This window comes from Pongo pygmaeus, chromosome 12, assembly GCF_028885625.2.
Source record: "Pongo pygmaeus isolate AG05252 chromosome 12, NHGRI_mPonPyg2-v2.0_pri, whole genome shotgun sequence".
Taxonomy (NCBI): domain Eukaryota; kingdom Metazoa; phylum Chordata; class Mammalia; order Primates; family Hominidae; genus Pongo; species Pongo pygmaeus.
The window spans coordinates 49,726,830-49,743,951 of NC_072385.2; positions in this window are offsets into that span (position 1 = coordinate 49,726,830).

The following is a 17,122-nucleotide window of genomic DNA, read 5'->3' on the forward strand; positions in this document are numbered from 1 at the left end:
ATTCCTAGTTGTCTCTTAAAATCCTTTGTATTTCTAAGGTGGCAGTTATAATGTCTACTCTTTCTTTTCTGATTTTGTTTACTTGAATCTTCTCCCTTTTTATCTAGCTGACACTTGTCAGTTTCGTTTGTCCTTTCTTAAAAAAAAACTCAGTTTCATTGATCTTTTCAATTATTTTTTCTAGTCCCTATTTTATTTATTTCTACTCTTATCTTTGTTGTTTTCTTCCTCCCGCTAAGTTTGGACTTAGTTTTCTCTTGGTTCCTTGGAGTGTAATGTTAGGCGATTTATTTGAGATATTCTTTCTTTTTTGATGTAAGTGTTATTGCTATAAACTTTTCTCTCAGAACTGCTTTTTCTGTATCTCATAAGTTTTGGATTCTTTTCTTTATTTTTGTTGCTCTCAAGATTTTTTGTAATTCAACAGAATTCCTTTTTGATCTATTAATTGTTCTGGACTTCCAGATATTTGTGAGTTCCTCAAGATTCCTCCTGTAACTGATCTCTAGTTTCATGCCCTTGTGGTTAGAAAAGATACTTTATAGTGAGAGGTGAAGCCAACTGGACTTCCTGGGTCTAGTGGGGACTTGGAGAACTTTTCTGTCTTACAAGAGGATTGTAAAACACACCAATCAGAGTGCTGTAGCTAAGATTGTAAAATGCACCAATCAGCGCTTTGTAGTTAGCAAAGGGATTGTAAAATGCACTAATCAGCACTCTGTAAAAATGCACCAATCAGCGCTCTGTAAAATGCACCAATCAGCACTCTGTAAAATGCACCAATCAGCAGGATCCTAAAAGTAGCCAGTCGCAGGGAGGATTGAAAAAGGGACACTCTGACAGGACAAAAACGGAACATGGGAGGGGACAAATAAGGGAATAAAAGCTGGCCACCCCAGCCAGCAGTGGCAACTGGCTCGGGTCCCCTTCCACACTGTGGAAGCTTTGTCCTTTCATTCTTCACAATAAATCTTGCTGCTGCTCACTCTTTGGGACTGTGCCATCTGTAAGAGCTGTAACACTCACCACAAAGGTCCGCAGCTCCATTCTTGAAGTCAGGAAGCCCACAAACCCACCGGAAGGAACCAACTCCCAACACAATAGGATTTCAGTCTTCTTAAGTTTGTTAAGATTTGTTTTATGTCCTAAACATAGGATTTATCCTGGAGAATGTTCTGTTGACAGGAATGCATTCTGTTGCAGTTGGATGAATGTTCTTTAAATATCTGTTAGGTTAATTTGCTGTAAAGTGTAGTTCAAGTCTAACATTAAAAAAGTTTTTTGTCTAGATGATCTGTTCAGTGAAATATTTGTCATTATATAATGGTCTTTAGTGTCTCTTTTTATATTTTTAACTTCGAAGTCTATATTATCTAACCCTAAGCTACCCATGCTGTAAATGGTTTTTATTTGCCTAAAATAACTTTATTATTTATTTTTATTCTATATGCTTCCTTAAATGTGATGTGATTTTCTTGTAGGCAGGATATAGTTGCGTCTGTTAAAAAAATATTTAGCAACTCAATCTCTTTTGAGAATTTAATATATTTATAGTCAAAAGTGATTATTAAGAGATAAGAACTTACTACTACTGTATCTTTAATTGCTATTTCCTTAAATTAAATTTCTTTAATTGCTATTTCTTTAAATTTCTTTCTGATTAATTGCAGATTCTTTGTTTCTATCTTCCTCTCTTGCTGTCTTCTTTTTTGACTTGATGGTTTTCTGTGGTGGTGTGCTTTAAATCTTTTCATCTTTTGTGTATCTCTTAAGCATTCTTACTTTGAGCATTCTTACTTTAAGCATTCTTACTCTTAAGCACTCTGACTTTGAGCATTCTTATAAGGCTTACACAAAAAAATCTTATACTAATAACGGCTATTTTAAGCTGATAATAACTTTGATCACTTGCACAAACTACAATTTTCTTCCCCACTATAATTTATGTTTTTATATCAAATTACATATCTTTTATACCCTGTGTTTTTTAACAAATCATTATATATAATTGTTTTTAATAGTAATGCCATTTATCCTTAATACTAGAGATTTAGTTCACTTTCACATTACCGTTACTGTATTAGAGCTGAGTTTGACTATGTATTTATTTTTACCAGTGAATTTTCTGTTTTTATATTGCTACTTAACAACATTGTCTTCAACTTTAAGAATTCCCTTTAGCATCTCTCATAAGGTGGGTCTAGTGGCGATAAATTCCCTCAGCTTTCATTTGCTTGAGAAAGTTTTTAATCTCCTTTGTTTGTGAAGGAGAGGATTGCTGGACAGAATTCTTGGTTGATTTTTTTTTTCTTTCTGCTTATATATACATATGTATATATGTGTGTGTACATGTTTATATATATAAACAGAACCTTCTGTTTTTTTTTTTGGTGGGCTACAATTTTCTGCTGAAAATTCTACTAATACTCTAATAGAGGTTCTCTTATATATAACAAATTACCTTTCCCTGGCAATGTTCAGTATTTTCTCTTTGTCTTTAACTTTTGGCAATTTGATTATAATGTGTCTTGGTGTAGGTCTCTTTGTTTTTATCCTATTCAATGTCAATTGAGGTTCCTGATCTCTATTTTCTTTTTCAGACTTGGTAAGTTTTCTGCCATTATTTCTTTAAATGTTTTCTGTCCTTTTCTTTCTTTATCTTCCTTCTGGAAATCCAATAATGTGTATAATATTCTGCTTGATGGTATCTTGTTAGTTAGTACCTTAGGTTATATTTACTATATTTTATTCTTTATTTTCACCTCAGATTAGATGATTTCTCAAGGCTTATATTCAAGTTTGCTAATTCATTTTTTCTTCTAGATCTAGTCTGCTATTGGACCTTTCTATTGAATTTTTGAGCTCAGATATTATATTCTTATTTTGCTCTACACCACGGAGAGGATCTGTGGTGCGTACCTGTACTCTCACTCAGGTTGCTCATTTTGAACCTGGAGAGATTTATCCTTAATGTCTGAAGTTTAAAGGTCACCTTTTTGTTGTCTCTGGGATAGGAGACTCAGGAGTGCAGAACCTCAACTCCCAGAGCTAAGTGATTTAGGAGCAAATCCTTTGGAGGGGAGTTGACTGTGCAGAAACTATTTCCATTGAGAGTCTTCATATCTTAATTTATTGCTGGAGCAAGCCAAGGAGCAAGGCTGGAAAGTGCCATCTTTCCCGTTTTTTGCTGGCAGAGGCCTCTAACCTTTATCCAGGAAGAGATTGCAGGGCTAGAATTGTCACTGGAGCAAACCAGGGAAGCAGGCATGAGGAGTGCTCTCTTTTCCATTCAGGCATGCAGAAGTCTCATGCACTCCTTGCAGGGAGAGACTTCTGACATGGAGTTATTGCTGAAGCAAGCCAGGGAATAAAGTACAGGGAGTGCCCACATTCCCTTCTAATCATGTCAGGGTCCCTCAGTCTCTTTTCTACTTTCTCTGGGAGATGGAATTTATCTCTGGAGCAAGCTAGGAAAGAAGACACAAGGAGTGGTGCTCTTCCTCCCATTTGGGCTCAAGAAGGTTTATTCTTCACTTCCTATGCAGGCTCTGAGATACTAGCTTATTAGAGGCCAGAACCACAGGAAGCTGCAGTAAAAGTGTGCAGCCAAACCCTTTTCAGGGGAAAGTTATAAGCTGGGCTGATCCCAGGGGCCATAGCTGCTGAGAGTGCTCTTGTGGTTCAAAACTCCTCTTGGTTCTTCGTGCTTGAGAGAAATTCTCAGATGCCCTGCCCATGCTGTTCTGCAAGCAAGGTGATTTAAGAGCCAGGTCCTCTGGCAGGAACTTCAAAAGTTGCACATTATGTGTATCGTACAAACCACTCACTCCTCAGGAATAAGCTGACAGTTGGTATTTCCTTCTCGATTGTAAGGTGCTATGCTCAGAGTGGGGTTAGTGTGTGAATGTATCTCCACTTTAAAAATCAGTTCTAATGTGCATATTGCAGTATGTAGGAGTTCAACTAGATTCTGGCTTTCTCTTGGAGAAAATTGACCCATGTTTAGATATTTACTCAGGGTGTCTGTGGCAGGAGGGATAGGAGTCTCATTCTGCCATGCTGCTGATGTCACCTTTTTCACAGTCTGTGTGAGTCCACTCACCTTTACCTTTGCCATTTGATAAAGGTCATTATCAAATGATTAAAAACTGGCATTTTCTATGCTATTTGATACTATCCATTCTGTATATAACTTCCTCAATATCGAGACTGATCACGTGAGCTTCAGAGAGACATTCCAGAAAGGGTTAACTTTTAGTTAGTAATGCATATGCGTTTTGGAAAAAAAATAAAGGTATTTTCAAACAGAAGCTATTTTCCTTTGAAGAACCAGATGGTGGGTATGAGGAAATGATGTCCAAGGCACAGCAAGCAGATTAGCCTAAGGGATAAAGGAATTATCCTATGGATATGGAGATGAGAGTGGATTTTAGTGGCTAGCTCAGAGGTACTCAAACTCTTTATAAAATTACACTATGTGATCCCCTCCTTAACTCATTGAAGCAGAACTTTTTCAGGCAATTCCCAGGAATAGACATAGTTACAGTCACTGAGATTGATATGTCTGCATTTTATAGATGACACTGACAAATAACAGTATCCGGAGGTGGGAGCCAGTACAGATCTAGGAAGTGTTATTCTCGTGATTTAACTAGCACCTTAGGACATTGAGCCTGTAGCAGAAAATACTGAAGCAGGATTTGTTAACGGCTATCACACACCTAGAAGATGTTGTCATGTGGAAGGGAAAAGGTAGGATTACTCTCAAAGCCTAAAACCAGAGACAGAAATTTCAAAGAGGCTATTTCTTGACCTAAACACATTAGCCCAAATGTTATCTATTTATCAAGAGGTAACAATCACAAATGGAAGAAGTAGCTGAATCATGAAAAGAGAGGATGAAATTGCCTGATGAGTTTATATTTTCAATTACATTTTTCCATGGCTAAATTTAGGCTAAGAGCATGAAAATAGTCATCACATATGTTATTGCTTACTACAAGAGACTGGGAGAAAATTTCGTAAGCTTCCTCGAATTTTTGTAAGATGAAGTTTCTAATCTGTTGCATATTTCTTATAAGAATGTTATGTCATATTTAATGGCTTGGCCAGCAGACAGCAACATCATAAAACAAAATGCTATTTTGATAAATCTGTTCAACTTGAATACATTTACTAGAAATAACCAAAAATTCAGTTAATACCTTTAAGAGATATTAATAAAAGCATTTCCCTTTGTAGAAGCTATTTTAGGGCCATTCAAAACATTTGAAAAAACATTTATTGCATGACTAATCATTGAAATTCTTAAGATGAACTGGATGCTGCAACAGCTGCCCTCTTGGGTTTACGTATTCCTTCACAGACCCTGTTCCTGAATCTCCAGTAAACAATTTTCAGGTACCTCATTTGACAAATCCCTGTGGTATTTTGTCTTTTTCACTTTGGCCCTGCAGTTATTCTACCTCTTGTGCTTGTCAGGGTAGCCACATTTGCCACAGGAAGTCTTGTGAAGGTGGTAACACTTAGAGCCACAGTGGTGATACAATGTGTGCTTCTTATTGTGATGACTTCTAGACACTGACATTCCCTTTCTCATCTCACTTCTGCAGCTGTGGCAGAGACTCAGATCAAAAAGCAAAACAAACACTTTGACTGTGGTAAATACAGATAACATACACTTTCCCATTTTAACTATTTTTTTCTCTCTTTTTATTTATTTATTATTAGTATACTTTAAGTTTTAGGGTACATGTGCACAATGTGCAGGTTAGTTACATATGTATACATGTGCCATGCTGGTGCACTGCACCCACTAACTTGTCATCTAGCATTAGGTATATCTCCCAATGCTATCCCTCCCCCCTCCCCCCACCCCACAACAGTCCCCAGAGTGTGATGTTCCCCTTCCTGTGTCCATGTGTTCTCATTGTTCAATTCCCACCTATGAATGAGAATATGCGGTGTTTGGTTTTTTGTTCTTGTTACAGTTTACTGAGAATGATGATTTCCAATTTCATCCATGTCCCTACAAAGGACATGAACTCATCATTTTTTATGGCTGCATAGTATTCCATGGTGTATATGTGCCACATTTTCTTAATCCAGTCTATCATTGTTGGACATTTGGGTTGGTTCCAAGTCTTTGCTATTGTGAATAATGCCGCAATAAACATTCCATGATCACGGGTAGGAAGAATCAATATCGTGAAAATGGCCATACTGCCCAAGGTAATTTACCGATTCAATGCCATCCCCATCAAGCTACCAACGACTTTCTTCACATAATTGGAGAAAACTACTTTAAAGTTCATATGGAACCAAAAAACAGCCCGCATCGCCAAGTCAATCCTAAGCCAAAAGAACAAAGCTGGAGGCTTCAAATTATACTACAAGGCTATAGTAACCAAAACAGCATGGTACTGGTACCAAAACAGAGATATAGATCAATGGAACAGAACAGAGGCCTCAGAAATAACGCCGCATATCTACAACTATCTGATCTTTGACAAACCTGAGAAAAACAAGCAATGGGGAAAGGATTCCCTATTTAATAAATGGTGCTGGGAAAACTGGCTAGCCATATGTAGAAAGCTGAAACTGGATCCCTTCCTTACACCTTATACAAAAATCAATTCAAGATGGATTAAAGACTTAAACGTTAGACCTAAAACCATTTTAACTATTTTTAAGTAAAATTCTGTGGCATTGAGTACATTCATAATATTGTGCAACCATCACCACTATTTCATTCCAAAATATTTTCATCACCCCAAAAGGAAACCCAGTTCACATTAAGCAGTTAATTCCATTCCGCATGGAATGATAGAGTGTGTGGCCTTTCATGTCTGGCCTCTTTAACTTACCATAATGTATTCAAGTTTCATCCATGTTGGAACATGTATCAGTACTTCATTGCTTTTTATGGATGCTTAATATTCCATTGCATGTATACACCACATTTTATTCATTCATCATTTGGTGGACATTCAGTGGCTACTGTGAATAGTGCTACTGTGAATAGTGCTCCCATGAACACGCAAGTTTTTGTTTGAACACCAGATTTCACATCTTTTCAGTATTATCTAAAAGAACTGCTGTGTCATATAGTCATAAACTTTCTGAAGAACTGCCAGACTGTATTTCACAGTGACTATACCATTTGAAATTCCTGTGAACAATGTCTGAGGGTTCAATGCCAATACTTAATATTTTCCATTTTTGTTTTATTTTATAAATTATAACCATTGAGTGGGGGTAAAGTGGTGTCTCCTTTTGGGTATGATTTGTGTTTCCCTACTGACTAACATATTGAGCAGCTCCTCATGTGCTTGTTTGCCCCTTGTATATCTTCTTTGGATAAATGTCCCTTGGAGTTCTTTGCCAATTTTCTAGTTGGATTATTTTGTCTTTATTTTTAGGTATAAGAGGTTTTAAAAATATATTCTAGATACTATCCTCTTATCTGATATGTTGATTTGAAAATATTTTGTCACATTCTTCAGGTTTTTTACATTATTGAAAGCATTCTTTGATGCACAAAAGTTCTGAATATTGAAGAAGTCCAATATGTACGTTTTTGAGGCTTGTGCTATCTATGAACCCCTTGCCAAATTCAAGATTATAAAAATTTACTCCTATGTTTTCTTATAGTTTTATAGGTTTAGCACATATACTTAGATTTTGATCCATTTAGAGTTAATGTTTGTATATGGTGTCAGATAAAGATCCAAACTCATTGTTTTTGCCTGTGGCTATCCAGTTGCCCATGCATTATTTGTCAAAGAGACTATTCTTTTCTCATTTAATGGTCTTGCAAGTTCTTTTCAAAAATCTATTGACTATCCATATATATGTTTAAATCTGCACTCTCAATTCTATTCCATTGATGTATATAACTAACTCTGTGTCAGTACAACATTGTTTTGATTATTATAGCTAGATAGTAAGTCTTGATATTGGGAAGTGTGTATTTTGTAACTTTGATTTTTATTAGGGATGTTTTGAATATTTGGGATCTCTTGAAATTACATATGAATATAAGAATCAGCTTTGTAATAGGATTGTAATAGGGATTGCAATAGGGGTTGTATTGAAGGTAAAAATCAATTACAGGTGTAGTGTCATCTTGATAATACTAAGTCTTCCAATTCATGAATTATTTTCACTTACTTAGGTGGCTTTAATTTTTTACAGCAATGATTTGTAGTTTTCAGTAAGTTCTTTTTTCACCTCCTTAATTAAATATGTTCCAAAGTATTATATTATTTTGACATGATTATAAATGGAATTGTCATTGCTGGTATATATAACACAACTGATATTTGTCTTCTTCATATACTCTGCAATTTTTCTGAATTAAATTTTTTGGCCTATTTGTGTATGTATTCTTTGGAATTTTGTACATATAGAATCATGCTATTTGTAAATAAAGATGAGAGTTTTACCTTCTTCTTTCCAATTTAGGTATAGTTTCTTTTTCCTCTACTTTTTTTTTGGCCTGACTTCTCTGGCTTGAAATTTTAGTATAACATATTAGTCCATTTTGCATTACTATAAAAAACTACCTGAGACTGGGTGGTTTGTAAAGAAAACAGGTTTAATTAACTCATAGATCTGCAGGCTATACAGGAAGCATGGCTGGGGAGGCCTCAGGAAACTTAAAATCATGGCAGAAGGTGAAGAGGAAGGAGGCATGTCTTCCATGGGTGGAGAAGGAGAAAGTGAAGAGGGAGGCACTACACACTTTTCAACAACCAGATTTCATGAGAACTCTATCACGAGACAGTACTAGGGCAATGGTGCCAAGCCATTAGGAACCACCCTCATGATCCAATCACCCCCCAGCAAGCCCCTCCACCAACACTGGGGATTACAATTCAACATGAGATTTAGGTGGGGACACACAGCCAAGCCATATCATATAGTAATGAATAGAAGTGGCAAAAGTGGGCATCTTTGCATTGTTCTTAATCATAGGGGGAACACTTTCATTCTTTTATCATTAGGTATAGTGTTATCTTGTGGTTTTTGTTTGTTTTAATAAATTCTTTTTATTATGCTGAGGAAGTTCCTTTCTATTCCTAACACATTGAGTATTTTATTATGAATGGACTTTAATTTTTTAAGTGTTTTTTTCTAAATAAATTAAGATGATCATTTGTGTTTTCTCCTCTATTGTATTATATTGATTGATTCTTATATCTTGTACCAACCTTGCATTCTTCAGAGAAATACCACTTGGCTATGGTGTATAATTATTACTATTATTATTATTTATTTGTTTTTTTTTTTTTTTTGAGATGGAGTCTCGCTCTGTCACCCAGGCTGGAGTGCAGTGGCACAATCTTGGCTCACTGCAAACTCCGCCCCCTGGGTTCAAGCAATTCTCCTGCCTCAGCCTCCTGAGTAGCTGGGATTATAGGCACCCGCCACCATGCCTGGCTAATTTTTGTATATGTTGGTCAGGCTGGTCTTGAACCCCTGACCTCGTGATCCACCTGCCTTGGCCTCCTAAAGTGCTGGGATTACAGGTGTGAGCCACCTTGCCCGGCCGGTGTATAATTATTTTGACATGATGCTGGATTCACTTTGCTAGTGTTTTATTGAGTATTTTTGCATTGATATTAATAAAGTATATTTGTCTAAAGTTTTTTATGATACCTTTGTAAGACTTTGGTATCAAGGTAATACTGGCATTATAGAATGAATTTGAAAGTATTTTCTCTTCCTTTGTTTCTTGGAAGAATTTGCAAGGTATTAGTGTTCGTTTTTAAATGTTTTGTAGAATTTGCCAGTGACACTATCTTGTCCTTGGCTTTTATTTTATCAGAAGTTGACTATTGATTTAGATTTTTTATTAATTACAGATGCATTCAGTTTTTCTATTTCTTCTTACATTAGTTTTGTTAGGGTGTGTTTCCAGTAATTTACCCAATTCATTGTTTTGTTCGCATGCAATTTTTCAGCCTTCTCTTATACATCTTTTTTATTTTTGTTAAGTCAGTAGTAATGTCCCAAGTTTCACTTTTTATTTTAGTAATTTGAGTCTCCTTTCTTTTTTTCCTTAGGCTAGCTAAATGTTTGCCAGTTTTGTTGTATCTTTTCTAAAAACCCACTTTTGGTTTTTATCAATTATTTCTATTGTTTTTCTACTCATTTTCTATATCTTTGGTCTAACTTGTATTGTCTTTCTTTCTGCTACATATAGTTTTACTCTGCTTTTTTTAAGTTTCTGAAGGTACAAAGGTACCTTCGAGATATATATTTTTTAATGTAGGCATTTATAGCCAAAAGTTTCCCTCTGAGCATTGCTTTTGATGCATCCCATGTTTTGTTATTTTGTTTTTTATTTATCTAAAAGTATTTTCAAATTTCTCTTGTAATTTCTTTTCTTTCTTTCTTCCTTCCTTCCCTTCCCTTCCCTCCCTCCCTCTCCTTCCTTCCTTCCTTTTCTTTCTTTCTTTCTTTTTCTTTCTTTCCTTCCTTCCTTTCTTCCTTTCTTCCTTCTTTCTTTCCTTCTTTCTTCTTTCTTTCTTCCTTTTGTTCTCTCTCTCTCTGTCTCTTTTTAAAGACAGGGTTTTGTTTTGTCACTCAGGTGTAATTGCAGTGGTGCCCACTGAAGACTCAACCTCCTGGGCTCAAGTCATTCTCCCACCTCAGCCTCCTGAGTAGCACATGCTACCATGCCTAATAAATTTAAAAAATCATTTTTTTCTTTTGGTAAAGACAGGGTCTCCCTGTATTGCCCAGGTTTGTCTCAAACTCCTGGGCTCAAGCAACCCTCTTCCCTCTGCCTTTCAAAGTACTGGGATTATAGGCAGAAGCCACCATGCCCAGGCTTTTTTGATTTTTCTGATCTATTGATTGCTTGAGTGTTAATTTCTACATATTTTTGAATTTTGTAATTTTCTATCTTCTATTAATTTCTAGTTTTATTCCACTGTGGTCAGACAAAATATTTTGTAGGATTTCAATATTTTTAAATTTGCCAATAGTCATTTCATGCCGTAATATATGGTCTATTCTGGAGAATGTTCCATATAAACTTAAGAAGAAGGTATATTCCTCTGTTGTTGGGCAGAACATTCTATAGATATCTTACAGATCTAAATGATTTATAATTGTGTTCAAGTCTTCTATTTATTTGTTGATCCTTTATTACATACCAAAAGTACAGTATCAAAAAAAGTTATACCCCAAATACAATAATACTGAGATTTATATTTATCTATGTAGTTATTTTTGTCAATGTTCTTTATTTCTTCTTATGGCTTAGAATTTCTATCCAGTGTTTTTTAATTTCAGCCTTAAAGAACACACTACACCATTCTTAATTTGCAGGTCTATTAGCAGCAAACTCCTTTTGTTTGCCTGAGAATGTACTAATTTCTTTTTTCATTTTTAAAAGAGAGTTTTATCAAGCATATGGCTCACAGTCCTCCGGTCTTTTTATTTTCTGATGAAAAATAGAAGGATTATATATATCTGATGATTCGTTTCTCTCTGGCTGCTTTAAAATTCTCGTTTTCACTCTTGACAGTTTGATTATAATGTGTCTTGTTATGGATTTCTGGGTTTATACTTGTTATAGTTCATTGAGCTTCTTTGATGTTTAGATTCATGACTTTCATCCTGTTTGGGAAGTTCACAGCCATTGTTTATGCAAATATACTCTGTACTTTCTCTTTCCTTTCTCCCTCTAGGATTTCCATTAAATTTTGGTACACTGTATGGTGTCCCATAGATCTCTTAGGCTCTATTATTTTTTTTAATTCTGTTTCATAGGCTAGATAATCTCAATGAATCTATCTTCGGGTTGACAAATTCTCTCTTTGTCCATGCATAAGTGGGCGTTTGAAATCTTCTAACAATTTTAAAATTTTATTTATTATACTTTTTAGTTCCAGAATAACGATTTAATTTTTTAAATAATTTCTTTTTATAAATATTCTGTATTTGGTGAGAATTCATTCTCCTGGTCTCTTTTAGTGCTTTGTCTATAATCTACTTCAGCTCATTGAACTTAATTTTAAAAGGCTTTTTTAAAGTTTTGTTAAGAATTCCAATGTCTGGGCTTTCTGAACAGTTTATATTGATTTCCTTCTTTTTTCCTGTGAATAGGTCATACTTTCTTGTTTTTCTTTTTAATCCCTTGTCATTTTTTTCAATAACATTTTGGATATTATAACGTGTTAATTCTGGAAACTGTATCTTCACACTGTCCATTGTTTGTTGTTGCTGCTGATTTGGGGTTGGAATTATCTGTTTAGTAGCTATTTCAAATTGATTTTGTAAAAACTATATTCTTTGTTATGTGTGGTCACTGAAGTTTCTGTTTCATTATTTTGGTGGTCAAATAGTGATTTGACAAAAATTTTATAAAATGCCTGGAGCCACAAAAGTAAAAAGTTAAATTAAAAAAAAAAAAATCTGTGTTGGAGGTACTTTGTCCATTCTTAGATGGGCTATTTTTACCAGTGCACCTTAGCCTTCCCTCCATATATGTGTACAGCCTAAAAACTCCAAATACGGAGTGAGTGTGCATGTGTGTGTGTGTGTATGTGTGTGCGTATTCCCACACTGTAATTCCCACATGTCTAGGGAGGTACCTGTAATCCCCGTGTGTCATGGGAGGGAGGTGATTGGATCATGGGGTCAATTTTCCCCATGCTGTTTGCCTGATAGTGAGTGAGTTCTCACAAGATCAGATAGTTTTGTAAGGAGCTCTTCCTCCTTTACATGCTCTCTCTCACCTGCCACCATGTAAGACATGCCTGCTTCCCCTTCTACCATGATTGTTTCTTGAGGTCTCCCCTTTCATATAGAACATGATGTCAATTAAACCTCTTTCCTTATAAATTACCCAGACTCTGGTAGTATCTTTATAACAGTCTGAGAACGGATTAATACAAATGCTCAGTAATTAGCAAGTGGGGGTACCAACAAAGCATTGTTCAACTCAATTGCCTTATTTCTGTATATTTCACTATGTTATGGCAGAAACAACTTGGTCTATGAAAACCTGCCCTCAATATTTTTTTGTTTTTTTTTCACCAGCGAATTTTTGTCAATTGCTTGCTTTGTCGTATTAGACGAACTTTTTCAATGGTACTCTGCAGGAGGAATTCCTCATAGATTCTGAAATCAAATATGCTTCAGAAAGTGTATCTCCTTATCTTACATATCCATGACATATGTCAGGATATTAAGGGCTCTGAAAAGTCTTTCAATAAAGAACATCTTGAATCTCTCTTTATATCAGCATTTCTCAGGCTAATTTGATCGCTGACACTCTTTATTTTTCATGTAACACCTTTTAACCAGCATATCATACTTTAGGAAATTCAATCTCTCTGAGGTTGTAAAATGAAAATAAAATAACCAGCTTTATGTACACATGCAGTGAAGATCTAGTAGTGTTATATAATGTGTGAATTCATTGAGAACTATAATATTAATATAAGTAAATTTACTGTTTATTCATAAATAATTATTTTATGCAGGGCGCAGTGGCTCACGCCTATAATCCCAACATTTTGGGATGCCTAGGTGGGTGGACCACTTGAGGTCAGGAGTTTGAGACCAGTGTGGCCAACATGGTGAAACCATGTCTCTACTAAGTATACCAAAAGTTAGCTGGGCGTAGTGGCGGGTGCCTGTAATCCCAGATACTCAGAAGGGTGAGACAGAAGAATCGCTTGAACCTGGGAAGCAAAGGTTGCAGTCAGCCGAGATCGCACCAGTGCACTCCAGCCTGGGAAACAAAAGCAAAACTCTGTCTCAAAAAACAAACAAAAACAAAAAATATATATATAAATAATTATTTTAAAACATTACATTTTGTATTTTTATGAAGGCAAAATAGAGAGTTGGAAGAGTTCAGCTTTGTTTTAGAGATGAGTAAGTTGTCTTAAAGAAATTAAATGCCTTAACTCAAGACCTCGAAGGAACAAGTGGCTGAATTGGAATGATAAGCAAGCTCTGCTGACACTTGGAGCAGAACTGTTCTATTCACTGTTCTATTCTGCCTCCACGTGGTTACATGTGAAGCCTTCGTGAATAAAGCTGGTGGGATGAGAAGGCTAGAAATATTGTAAAACTAGCTCTGTACAATATTTAACTGGAAGAAAGTATTTAAAAATCATAATTTAAAATTCAATTTAAATGTTTAGACATAAGATATTATAATCAGAGATGAATATAACATATTTTAAAAAATACTTTTTATTTCAAGTGGTTTTAAAAAAAAGCATATATTCTTAAATGAATATACTATAGTCATTCAAAAATTTGCATAGATTGACACATTTAATAAAAAATCCAAATTAATGAGACATTCTTAGAGAAGTCTGGACTATAATACTGCTGTTTAGTTTGGGGCACTGATTTTTAATTATTGCTATTAATATATAATTCAAAATTTTTTTCTCACTCATCTGTCCTTTGTCTTTGCTTATCCTGTATTTTTTTATTCTATATTTCCTTCAACCTTCTGATTTTACTTCCTTTGTTGTCTATGGTCCTTTTTTCTAAACTGAGTTCTGGGTAAAAGACTGAGAGTTTGGATAAAGGGGACATTGCAGTTGTAGATGATTTTTCTCTAGTCTCAAATGTGTTTGCAAACCTATCATTTCAAAGTAACATAGGAGACACTAAAGGTACAGATACAGGCAGATGGGAAAATGATGGCATAGGTAGGGGAGGCCAAAAAATACTGGCATTTTTGTTAGTCAAATAATATTTTCATGTGGTTCTCTCAAACTTAGAAACTACTTATGGGATGGAGAAATAATCAAAGAAGCTCAAGGGCCCTAGTTTACTGTCAAAAGAAAATGACTAAAAAGATCAAAAGTTAAAATATTCCCATTCATTCTTTGTCTATGATTCTATTTTTCAAACTAGACAGTTATCTATATTGATTGAATATATTTTAAAGTAAGATAATGATTTACAAACCCAAAAGCTGAACTTGGAATTAAAAAAAAATTTTAACAGCCATTAGTTATGATAACATGGTATCATTTCCAAGTATTTCAATGTTTCCTGAGGACAGAAGAAAGCAATGTTTAAAATTAGGATTTCTGTAGAAAATTCAGAACATTTTCTTAATTTTTGTAGGCATCGCTGTGGCCTCATTAACAACATTAATGTGTGAGTCTAAGAACTTAAGGTGACGTGAGCTATGTAACCATACATAATCTATCCAAAATTAATTTTAGAAAAAGTAACAACAAAAATACTTCATGGCTGAATCTTCAGTAGGATTTCTTTAGCAGCCACCATGAGTACAAAATGATTGAAATACTTTCTATAGGAAATTGAAGAAACTGCTCCTTGCCAAAAAGTTATTTCATAAGAGGCATGTGGGTTCATGTATTCGTCTTTTTCCCCTTTATTTCCATGTCCTCTTTCCTCTATGGAGAACCCATGGGCAACTTTCCACATGGGCTTGTAAACCAAAATGTATCCGAGACAGATCTCAATCAATTTAGAAGCTTATTTTGCCAAGGTTAAGAACATGCCTGACACAGCTTCAGGAGGTCCTGATGACATGTATCCAAGGTGGTCAGGCTACAACTTGGTTTTATACATTTTAGGGAGACATAGGACATCAGTCAATAGATGTAAGATATACATTGGTTCAGTTCAGAAAGGGAGGACAAGTGGAAGCAGGGGCTTCCAGGTCATAGACAGAATCAAAGATTTTCTTTTTTTTTTAATTTTATTATTATTATACTTTAAGTTTTAGGGTACATGTGCATGACGTGCAGGTTTGTTACATATGTATACATGTGCCATGCTGGTATGTTGCACCCATTAACTCGTCATTTAGCATTAGAGATTTTCTGATTGGCATTCGGTTATTATCTAAAGACCTGAAATCAATGGAAAGGAATGTCTGGGTTATAATAAGGAGTATGGAGACCAAGATTTGATCATGCAGATGAAGTCTCCAAGTAGCAGGCTTCAGAGAGACTAGATTGTAAATATTTCTCATCAGGCTTAAGGAGTCTGTTCTATCAGTCTTAAGATCTGCACTGATGTTGATGGTAAAAAGGTATGCCCAACACTCCCTTCTGATCATGGCCTGAACTAGTTTTTTAGGTTACCTTTTAGAATGCCCTTGCCCGAGAGGAGGAGTCCATTCAGATGGGCTTAGAATTTTATTTTTCTTTTACAGGCTGATGTAGGTTTTCTGGTGCTGAGGAGGCCAGCTGTGTGAACTATCAGCACCTGAATATAACTTTATTTAAACTGCATTCACATTTTACTTTTGCTTTTATAGAGTGGAGTTAAGGGGAAAGGAAAAACCTGAGTAGATGAAACAACTGAATTATCTGTTCCCTAAATGTCCCTGGAATACCCTGAGTTTAGGATTATATTAATGGACTTTGTCTGGGGTTCTTATTCAAATTCCTCTTTTGCAAATTGCTCAACTTGCTTATATTCTGTTTCCCTTGTACTCTCTTGTAATCATTTTGAATCGTCTCTGAGTCATTTTATTTTCTATCTCCATGCCTACTTCCACTGATTATTTTTTCTATTTGTGCATTTGAGAAACACAAAAAGGGAGTTTTCTCCGCTAGTCTATTGTTGGGGTGCAAAAAATGATTTCCCAGAATATGGCATGTGGTCATGCTGAGTGCTTTTTAAAATTGAAAGGCCTTAGAAATAAGCCTCAGAATCAAGGTCCCTCTAACCTTGTCTTGTTTCTTTTTCCTACTCCCCACCCCCAGCACAGGGAGGGGCTGTCTGTGGTATTTCCTAATCTGACCAAAAAGCTTCTTACCAAAAGAAACGCAATTAACTTCTATTCGTTCCCTGAAATTGTATTATCTCTGTCTGAAAAGCAGACTAAAGGATGCAAACACACTTGGATGGACTTTTTCATAAGAGAATGCCTGCTTCTTGGGCTCATTCAAATTCCAGAGTGAATCACTTGTAAGTTAATTTCAGCCTCTCTGGTTTATTCAGTCTCCCTAATAATCATTTACTGGTCCTCAAAAGAATTGTCTGCATTCTCCATTTCCTCCTTCCCCTATAATAAGGGTATATAAGCTTCTGCACCTCCCTGGGGGTGGCAGCAGGCAGTGGGTAGTGGGGGGCGCTGGGATAATCA